At 43.0% G+C, this 10,995-nt stretch overlaps 1 pseudogene; it reads right to left on the reverse strand.

The window, feature by feature from the left end:
- Positions 1-202: 202 nt before the first annotated feature.
- Positions 203-10,990, reverse strand: LOC109926860 (annotated as a pseudogene).
- Between the last annotated feature and the right edge of the window lie 5 nt (positions 10,991-10,995).

The following is a 10,995-nucleotide window of genomic DNA, read 5'->3' on the forward strand; positions in this document are numbered from 1 at the left end:
ATTTTTCCATATGATTTTGGGATGTTAAATTTCAAAGGAAACAAGACAATTCATGAATCGAAAAACAATATTTGTTCTTTTGGAATAAACAGACTCTCAAAGTGATTACAGGCAGTGTTTATTATATCGCTCAACAGCATCTGTACATGCGGGTCATTGTCTCTCCACAAGCTGGAGAATGTAGTCACTCACATATTAATGTGGTTACATGTATCAAACACACAATGACATTGGCCTTTTATGTGAAGCTATAGAAATGTGCAGAAGCTGATATTATCCCACTTTTCAAATTGCAGCAGACAGTTAAAGCAATGGTATCGAATGAGTCAACATCAGCAGAAATGGTTCCCTCATTCTTTCAGGCGGAGTCCGATGAAACTGTGATTTTACACATTCTCCTTTTCACTGTAGGATAGACTGCATGGTTGGCAATTCCACACAGATTTCCCTTATTCTTAACTATTTTGATGTAACCTTCTTCACCCCATTCTGTTTCCCAACTGACAAACAAGAAAATGAAATTGGTTTTAACATTGCAAAGTTGTTTCAAAAGATAGTTGTGAAGAATTGAGTTATTTACACTGGGAGAGGATTGAGATCTTTTGAGACATTAGATTCCGTTCAAGTATATTTTATCTGATTTGAGTCAGAGAGCTGAGTGGCACTAGACTACAGTCATACAAGCTGCAAACCACAAGCTAGGAATGACATCATTGTGATATCTGACACAGGTTTTCAGCACCTACAGTGAGTGTGGATTCACTACAAGTTTCCAAATGGCATGAGGGGAGATCCTGTGAGGGGAGACATCTCAAACTGGAGCAGGTAGCGAGGGAGTAAGTGGCACAGTGGTGAGCACTGCTGCCTCACAGCACCAGGGATCTGGGTTCAATCCCAGCCTTGGGTAATTGCCTATGTGGAGTTTGTACATTCTCTCTGTATCTGTGGGTTTCCTCTGAGTGCTCTGGTTTCCTCCTGCAGTCCAAACATGTGCATGTTAGATGGTTTGGCCATGCTAAATTGCCCATTGTGTCCAGGAATGTGCAGACCCAGGTGGGTTAGCTATGGGAAATGCAGGGCTATAGGATAGTGGGGTGGGTCTGGTTGGGATGCTCTTTGGGGGGTGGTTGGTATGGACTTGATGGGCCAAATGGCCTGTTTCGACACTGTAGGGATTTTATGAGTGAGATTAGTGGTTGTGGCCTCCTGGAGATTGCCTGCTGGCCTTATGGGGGTGAAGAATTTCCGAAAGCTTTTTACTAACATCATCCTGAGGGTGCCTGCCACAGGAGGTTGTCTGATTGGTGGCTGAGTTGATAGTGGCTGTAGGTTACCCAATCTCTGTCCATTCACATACACGTGTCCTGCACTGCAAGGTTACTCCACCCTAAAAACATGCCTCCAAATACTATCACCCCATTCAAATGTCACCAAATTATTGTACCACCCATTAAGCACTGATAATATCTACCTGAATGAACCATATTTTGTATGTTTCCTATCTCCACTCAGATTTTTTCCCCTTTGAGGAATAGGATGAAAATGTGCAAAGGATTCGCAGATTTATTATGAACTGTTGGCAATAAAGTATCTGATGAATGTTCTTGGCCAGCCAGTCCTGGGGTGAAGCTTGAACTTGGAGGTTTTAGTTCAGATATGGCAGGAGGGAGCCTTTCTACTGAACCACAAGACCACCTACTCTAAACATTCCACCATCCAATCTAATCCAGCCACCACCTTCTCCAATTAAAACTGAAAGAACTGCAGATGCTTTTAATCATGGAAAAAAAACCAGAAGTTGCTGGGAAAGCTCAGTAGGTTTGGCAGGATTTGTGAAGAAAAAATCACAGTTAATGTTTCGGGTCCAGTGACCCTTCCTTGGAACTGGGCCCGAAACGTTAACTCTGATGTTTTCTTCACAGATGTTGCCAAACCTGCTGAACTTTTCCAGCACCTTCTGTTTTTTTCAATCTACCTCCTCCAACCATGATATTATCCCAGACAGCTCTGCCATTAAGCCTTCACATCCAGATAAACACAGTGTTTCATGTTGGTTAAACAGATACACAGGATGCAGCACAGAGACAGGAAATTCACTCTGTGTCAGTGTTTATACTTCACACGAGTGTCCTCCCTGTCCCCTTCCTCTAACCCCGTCAACACCTCCTTCTGTTTCTTCACCCTCATGTGTTTATCCAACTTCCTCTTCAATATATCTGTGTCATTCAGCTCAACCACTTCTCATGGTAATAGTTTTCCCAATACCACCCCGCTCTGGGTAAGGACCTTCCTCCTGAGGTTCTGATTGGATTCGTTAATGACTATCTTATACTCAGAAGTAGCAATTGCTGGAAACTCTTAGCTGGATAGGTTGCATTTGTCGAGAGACAGAGAAACAATTAACACTTCTGGCTTTTGTCCATCACTGAGAACTGGGAAATGTCAGAAATGTGATAGGTTTTGAGCAAGGAGTGGGAGGGATGAGGACAAAATGGTACGGGTGGAAGACAGGAGAGACTGAATGACAGAAATGGACAAAGGGAATGGAGATGGAGCAAGAAAGGAAAGAAGAAGTGTGCCTGGCTGAAAGAAAAATAATCAAACAATGAAACAAATGGAAAGAAAATGTGGACAACAGTTTTCATGACTTTCAGTGCAATGCCATCACAAAATTCATATTCTCCTTCCCTTTAGCATTTCCAAGGGGCTATTCCCTCTGTGATTCCCTGGTCTACTTTTCAGTCACCCTGAACTCTCCATCACTTTGTATGACACCTTTCCTTGTAAATACAAAAGATATCACACCACACCCTTATGCTCTCTCCTCCTCGACTGAGGTCCACATCATATCTCTTCAAAGTGAAAGTGATTAACATGTACTTTTAATCTAATGTACTGTGATCTCCATTCAAAATGTGGTTACCTGTAATATGGGGGGATCAAATGCAAATCAGGTGATTGCTTTCTGAGTAGCACAGTGTGTCCACTGTGGTCACCTATTTTACTTCACCTTTCTCTGACACGGACATCTCTGCCTCCGGCCTGTGCGAGGTTCCAGAAAAGCTCAACATAAGCTTGAGGAACTGCACCTCGGCTTTTGATCAGGCAATGTAAACTTTCTGTACTGAACATTGAGTTCAACAATTTCAAACTATAAACTCTACTCCCATTTTATTTCCTTGTTTCATATTTATTTCTTTTAGATAGCCATACATTTATTCTAGGCACATCTTTAGTTCCTCTTGCTTTTCCTGTTGCATTAGCTTTAGAAGACAGTATTTTCTGTCATTGAATCTCTCCTCTCTTTCACACTCTCAGACTTTTCTTTTGTTCTGTCCCACTCCCTCTTGTTCAAAACTGTTACATGTTTAACTTCTTCCAGTTCTGGTGAAAGTTGTCAGACTTGAAACATTAACTCCTTTTCTCTTTCCTCTTAGATGCTGCTGAAGTTTCACCAATGTTTTCTGTTTTCTGTTTCTATTCACATTCCCAGTCCCCACAGTATTCTGCTTTGCCACTATTTTAATGGCTCCTATTTTGAAGGCCCCACAAATGGAAATATTTTCTCTCCACCTATTTTATCTAACATTTCATTATCTTAAACTCCTCTATCAAGTTACCACTTTACTTTTTTATTCCTGAAGAACAAAGCTCCACTCTGTCTGGCATTTTCTGATAAATATATTCTATCGGTATTAGCATCGTCCTTGTGAATTTTTATGCACCTTCTCCAGTGCCTTTGGACAGCAGTGGGAATTTTGGCTAATGTTTCCCTCCCTAGCCCAGGAACACTGGGGATAAATCCAGTGCTCGTGTCACTGCCCCAGCTCTGATTAGCTGTTTGTTGTTTCTATAAAGTACATACCTGTTTTTAACCAGCCAATAGTTCATTCCATTCTCCCTTCCATATCCAACCAAGAGCACTGCATGGCCTCAGCGTTGGGTGCATTTTGGATCAGCGTAAACTCCTGTAAGGCGACACTCACCTTTAATGTAATGTAATTGTCAAATATATAATCATTATTTCCTTCCTGTGCTTATTGATGTGTTTTACATTCCAATTGTCTTCTCGTCTATAATGGTCTTTGCAAAACATTCTACCCTGATGTTACTCTGTCTCACTTTTACTAATGTTTCCCAGTGTCCTCACCTGTGCCACTCACACCTCCTCTGGAACACATGGCCTTTTACTGTGCTTCTCTCATTATCACTCCTCTTGACACTGCAGCACCAATTCACACCTAATTCCCTTTCACAGACTTTCTCTTTTCTTCTTTTCCCAATGCCTTCTCCCCCGGCACTCATTTCCTTTGCACTTACTTGACCACAGCCAGGGTGGGGGTCTGGGTCTGGGTGGGATGCTGTTCAGAGGATCAATGTGGACCCAATGGGTCAAATAACCTGGTTTTGATGATTCTATGATTCTAAACACTTCAGTAGTAAAACTTACCTTTGATAAGGTTACATCTGTCAGAGCTGATTCTGGCAACATGATATTGACCTCCTTGAGAATCCCCTGGGTCATACCGTGTGAGGACATAGTGGAAGGATGATGGATGTGAAGTTCCGTCACTAAAACTATGTTCTCTTTCTGATAGTCATCAGCTCATGCACCTCACACAGACATCACATTGGCTGGAGACTCCCTGACTTTGCCTCATTTCAGAAGAGCATGCAGACAAAGAGAGCAATTGCATCTTCTTCAGTGAGCCCAGCAATATCCAGAGGGTGAGGAGTAGGAGAATGAGAAGACCTCACATCTACAGGTCTTGCCTGACAGGGCAAGCACTGCTCCAGACTATTCTCACCCCAAGCTGAGAGCTGCCTGAGCAGGACTTGCCCTCAAAAGGAATTGGATGGCTATCACAGCCTGGCTGATGTCAAGGTCACAGCTACCCTGATGTTTTCAGACAGCTGGCCACTTCAGGAAGCAGCTGAGGATATCTCCTCATGCTGAGCACATACATACATTCCAGATGTAACTTTGTTTTTATTCATTCATGGGAGGAGGCCTTCACTAGCTGAGCCACCATTTGTTGCTCATCCCTAATTGCTCAGAGGGAAGTTAGGAGTCACATGAAGGCCAGACAAACAATCAACAATGGATTCACAGTCATCATCTGACTCTTAATTCCAGATTTTTATTGAATTCAAATTCCACCATCTACCATGGCAGGATTTGAACCTGGATCCCCAGAACGTTGCCTAGGCCTACTGGATTTACATCCCAGTGATAATACCACTAAGCCATCACCTCCCCAATGTGATGATGTTTTCCCTAAATCACAACTGCTCATGAAGGATCTGGACCCGAAACGTCAGCTTTCCTGCTCCTCTGATGCTGCTTGGCTTGCTGTGTTCATCCAGCTCTACACATTGTTATCTCAGATTCTCCAGGATTGGCAGTTCCTCCTATCTCTGCTCATAATCTCCCCCCTGTCTTGAGGAGAGGCAAGCAATGTGGGCAGTGTTGGTGCCACCTTTGCAGGCTTGCCCTAGGTTCAGGATGCCATCGACTGAAGCCGCAATGTTTTGAGTGTATATTGTCACCAACTTATTGAGGTCTTCAACAGAAAAAGGCATTCACTCTACCCATACTGCATAACAAGCAGTGACAAAGCTGGAGGTATCCTGCCATGATTCTTATATCTTAGGGAACTCCCAGGTTCCTGTATTATTCTAAGATTCTCAGGCAATGCAGGGATGTTTGCTGGGAGATAAGGGGAAACCCCCACCCCCTCCTTCAAACATGGCTGATGACACTTTTCGGAAAACCTCAGACCATCGGAGAACAAAGAAACTTTGCTTCCTTCCACCAGGGTCACAGTGGAATAGACCATAGATTTAAGACAAGGTTCTGATGCTTGGCCCAGTCTGTGTGGGTCTTGCAGAATAGCCCAGTGAAAATGGGCCACATCACAGTGACATCTTTCACAACAGGAACTGACGAAAGGGGAATGTCTTGGATGTAAATGAAACTAGGTATTAACAGCAAGGATGAAAGGAGGTGATGGTCTAGTGGTATTATCACTGGTCTGTAAATCTAGAAACTCAGATAATGTTCTTGGGAACCTGGGTTCAAGTCCCATCTTGGCAGAAGGTGAAATGTGAATTCAATAAATATCTGGAACTAAGAATCTAATGATGACCTTGAATCAATTGTCAGGAAAAAACCATCTGGTTCACTGATGTCATTTAGGGAAGGAAACTGCCACCCTTATCTGATCTGGCCTACATGTGAGTCCAAACCCACAGTAATGTGATTGATTTTTAACTGCCCTTTAAGCAATTAAGGATGGGCAATAAATGCTACATAGCTAGTGACAACAAAGGAAATGAGGACATTGACCGGTAAAGCTACCCAAGAGAGCACAACTTGACCCATGCTGCACAGAGCATGCACAAATTGGAACCTGTTTCCAGGATGAATGAACTGTTTGGACTTTGTTACATTGTTTAAAGATTCTGTTGACAATCAATCTGGGCAGCAATCTCTGCTTAGTGCACGTGATATGTGGATATTGAGCTTTTTTACAGTCACTGGCATTTTCTAAATATATACAATGCTATCCATCTGATTGTATGCTTCATGCACTTGTGTGATTCTGGTTTCAGATATCTATGCTTTAAATGTCCCACTGATTGTTTTTGGAATTAAACAGCAGTAAGTGAAACTGTGGAATAACGATGAATGCCTTTCAGGAGAGAGAGATGTGAGGTTGTCAGTGTCATATCCCAGTGCTGCGTAGTGAGGTGTTTCATGATGACCGTGGTAAAGTTCGAGTGAGCAGTGGCCCTGTAAATCTGAGGTAACAAGAGAGAAGATGGTGACACTTACCCATACACAATGCTGAAGGTCGTTAACCTTCTACCCACATTGCTAGGTATCTGTTTTAACCTGCAACACAATGTCCAGGCTGTCTGCTGTCGTGGACTCTTTTGAAGGTTCATTGGAAACATGACAACGGAGCAAGCTGAGGATAGCACTGCCAGCAGTTGTGAAGCTGATTGTGGCCCAAATATTATTTTCATCGCAGGATCCGTTCAGGTTGGAGCAGACTCCATGTCAAACATCTCCCAGTTCATTGTCATATCAGAGAGGTGAGACACGCTATTTATACCAGGAGACGGGAGCCCATTGTGTTCCCTCTAAGCATAGAAAAGGAGGCAGAGTGGTTTTGCCAGGATAGAGTCCTCCCCATGGTGCAGGGGAACCACATCTCAACTGTAGCATTGACTGTGACAGCTACCTGGTCTCTCTGCCTTCTCAATGTCTGCCTGGAGGGCCCCCTACTTCGCTTAAGGAAGGGCACCTCTCTTCTCGTGTTCCCCTCCTGTACTAAGGTCTCCAGTGCTGTCTCAGAGACCCTCGGGACTGCTGCCTGGCCTGTTGCACCATTTCCATTTCCCTTTCTGCTCAGAGTTTCTTCTTGAGTTCAAGCCCCTGCTCCTTGAAGAGGGACAGGGTTGTCTTTTAGTTGTGTGGACTGCTTTAAATGGTGCCAGCCTCACACATCCTTGGGCCCAGTGCCAAGGTGTGCGTTCACTCAGCAGCACATCATCACTGAGCTGCACCTCACAGTCAGTTACATTAGTGACAGCACAAAACTTCTGAGCTGCCTGCATCACTGCAAAATGGAGCGGGTAAATTTCCCATCACCATTCCTGAGCTCAGTTTCCAATCTGATTGAAATTTAACCCCATGGTGTCTGCAGCACTGGGCTGCCTGTAGCACGGGGGAGGAGGAAAATATGAATAAGGGGATGAGCTTTATGGTTCCTCTTATACATATTGAGACAGCATTAACACCAACAAACAATTTGACAGGAAATGTGTGCATACGTATGACTTTTAAAATATTTTATGTGGAATTTGTAGATTGTCCAATTAATGCACCCTATCCACACAGTCGATTTCTTACCTTTTTTATATAAGTGGAAGGACTTTGGACGCGCATTAAGGGAAACAGCGATTGGTCCAATTTTTCTCAAAGCCCACGCTAAATAACGTTCACGTCTTCATACATTTCTGTATCTGCCCATTATGGCAGTCGTATTATTTTTCTGAAACTTGCAGGGTCCTTGCTAATTGTTAAAAGGAAATATTAAAAGTTAATGTTCATGAATATCTTGCCAAAGTTCTACTGACAACTTGTCAGCCCTCAGACACTCACAATGATGCGGTGTTTTGCTCATCAAAATATTTAAATGAAAATGTGCTGCATAATCCAGGTTCCATGTTTACTGATGTTATTGTCCATTAAACAGACATTACTGACTATCTCCACTAACTTCTTAAGATAGACAGAGTGAATGAAGATGAGAAAAGATCTTTATTTTGGAACATCATATCTGATGATGGTCATGCACCTGCCTCCACGTTTCATGCCTGTCTGGTCAGAGACCTATTCCATAACCTAAGAGTAACTATTGAAGAGTCTCCCTCTTGCAAACTAGAGGCAAGGTTTTGGTCAGTGTGTCACCCATTTGCCTTTCTGAGAACGTAGTATGCTTCCAGAAAAAAAAAGGATGGAATTTAATACACTGCCACGTGCTAAATTTGCAGTGGGAGAGGCAGTAGCTCATTGGACATGAGGGTGACAAGCACTTGCCCATACCCTGAACAAGTCTGTGATGGTCAGTCTATGAATGGTCTTCTTAATCCGTCAGCAATTGAGGCTCTTAGATCAGCAACGGTTGACCACTTGAAGGTCTCCCCTAGCTGCTTTTGGCATGAACCCATACAGGGAGCACAACAAGCAAATTTCTGTGATGCTGCTTTCTGGCTCCAGAAGAGGGTCCTTATTTTATAGAGGGACATGGTATTGGGAAATAGGGAGGGCCCTACTGACAGCCTCCCACGTGTCAATCATACACATTGTTCACCCTGGGACCTTCTTCCTGCCACCACTCGCCCTGTGGTCTGTTATTCAGCGATCACACAAGACCAGGAGGTTTTGAGTGGCGATTCAGGAGGTCGTTACAGAATAAGGGAGAAATGAGAGAGAGAGCTGGCTCTGTCCTGAAAGGTGATATTTTCTCGGCCTTCCTCACACTACTTGTGCAGTGACACTGACAGAAACCTGGGAGCAGATTCTCAGCGAAGGATTGATCCAGAGTAGAATGTCAGCTACCATTTGATTAATACTGGGTTACACTGTCTAACACCATGAATGCCGTAAACACGTTGTACCTGGTGAATTTGAAACAGATTGTAAAGTGATTTACCTGTGCTGTGTATGGATAAGTTTTTTCCGACTCAATGCCATTTCTTCTCACATATCGAAAGGCAAGCTTTTTATTTCCACCTCTGCATCCATGGTTCCTTCTGTCACAATCAAGCAAGTTCTGTTCACTCAGAGAAACCAGTCTTCTACAGACCTTTGCCCACTGTCCTTCGATGGCACCAGTCACGCTGAAAGCCCAGCAAGAGCCACAGGGCCCCTGGTAATGACAGAAATACAATCGCAGTAAAACTTGCTGATGTAAAAGTAAAACCCTCTTTTCATCCATCATCAACTGGAGCTCAGATTTACATCAATGATGTTCATTAATTTTCTTCACGTGTTTTCTAGGCTTTGTGCAAAACGCCATAGAGTGCGAGGGCCAGAGTGATGGGATTTACTACCGCCATTGGATTTCCACAGGTATTAGGGTAGCTGCACATATGTGAGGCTGAGAGCTCCCTGAGAACTGTCAGTAGCATTTTATGACCTGTTGGAAATTCACTCCCTTAATGTGTTGCTGGACTTCGATCATGAATGAATCATTCAGATATTTTCTCATTCCCCGGGAGCACTAGTGATTCTTAAATTACCACTCACTCTTGGGTGATCGTGTAATAGTTATCAATTGTTTCAGAAATATATTGGTTTCATTAACATCTTTGATGGAAGGAAATCTGACATCCTTACCTCTTCTAGCCCATACATGACTCCAGACATATAATGTAGTTGACTCTTAACTGCCCTCTGAAATGCCCTGGCAAGTTACTCATTTCCAGGTGCAATTAGACATGGCAATACATGATGCCTCATCCAGTGATATCTACGTCCCATGAATGAAATTAACAAAAACAGCCAGATGGACAAACCAATGAGCATGGGCTGCATGTGACTCCATGACAGCAAGGTCAATGTCCACAGACTCATGACATGGTTGACAAGAAGGAATTGACTAGTTTAAGCTTCCACAATGGATACTCTGAAAAGGAGCACAAAAAGTATCAGAAAGGCACACGGCAAGGAAGAAAACACTTTCTAGCTGATGGGCATTCACCAAGTTAAAGGTCTCCTAGGCAATGGAAAGGGGCTAACAAGACGGTGCTGAAGGGCAAGTTACACCACTTTTTACAATCCTTTGACAGGTTATAGGATGAAGTGTTCCTTTTTGGGTGTTTCAGCTTTAGTTCTCAGAAGGGAGCCAACCTTTATAACACACTGTAAATGAACTGAAAATTGTAAGAAATCTTGCAAAGTGCCAGACTGTCTTTCCTTGCACTCCTGTTATCTCTGCTCAGGATGCCAGTCTGGTGTTTATCAACACTTTTGGTTTCAACTACAATCTTCAACTTAAAGTTGTACCATGTTCCCAGTTTAACACTGTCCTTTTTCTTTTAATTCCACTTTGATCATTGTCCTGTTTGATTTCAAATTAGAAATTCTTCAACTCGCTTCATAGTTCATTAACATTGTCTCTGTGTACTATTGCTATGGCTGTGATTTCATGTGAAGGCAACAGCCCCATCGATCAGATGGAAGGTCAGGTTTGACTCTGCATCCACTGGACCTGGAAATAGGATCTGAAACTGTAAATTAACCTTGCTTACTAGTTGAGACAAGCTCATGATGACTTCAAGATTTTTTCAGACTTAGTTTTCACAAGTAATAATTAACCAAAGAATTCCTGCTGATTGTTACCTGACTTTTCACTTGAGTAACCAAACCCCTTTTACGCCAGTCGACAGCTCCGAATTTCAGATCATCATCACCTTCTT

This window comes from Rhincodon typus, unplaced genomic scaffold (assembly GCF_021869965.1).
Source record: "Rhincodon typus isolate 14 unplaced genomic scaffold, sRhiTyp1.1 hic_rhity00002998, whole genome shotgun sequence".
Lineage (NCBI taxonomy): Eukaryota > Metazoa > Chordata > Chondrichthyes > Orectolobiformes > Rhincodontidae > Rhincodon > Rhincodon typus.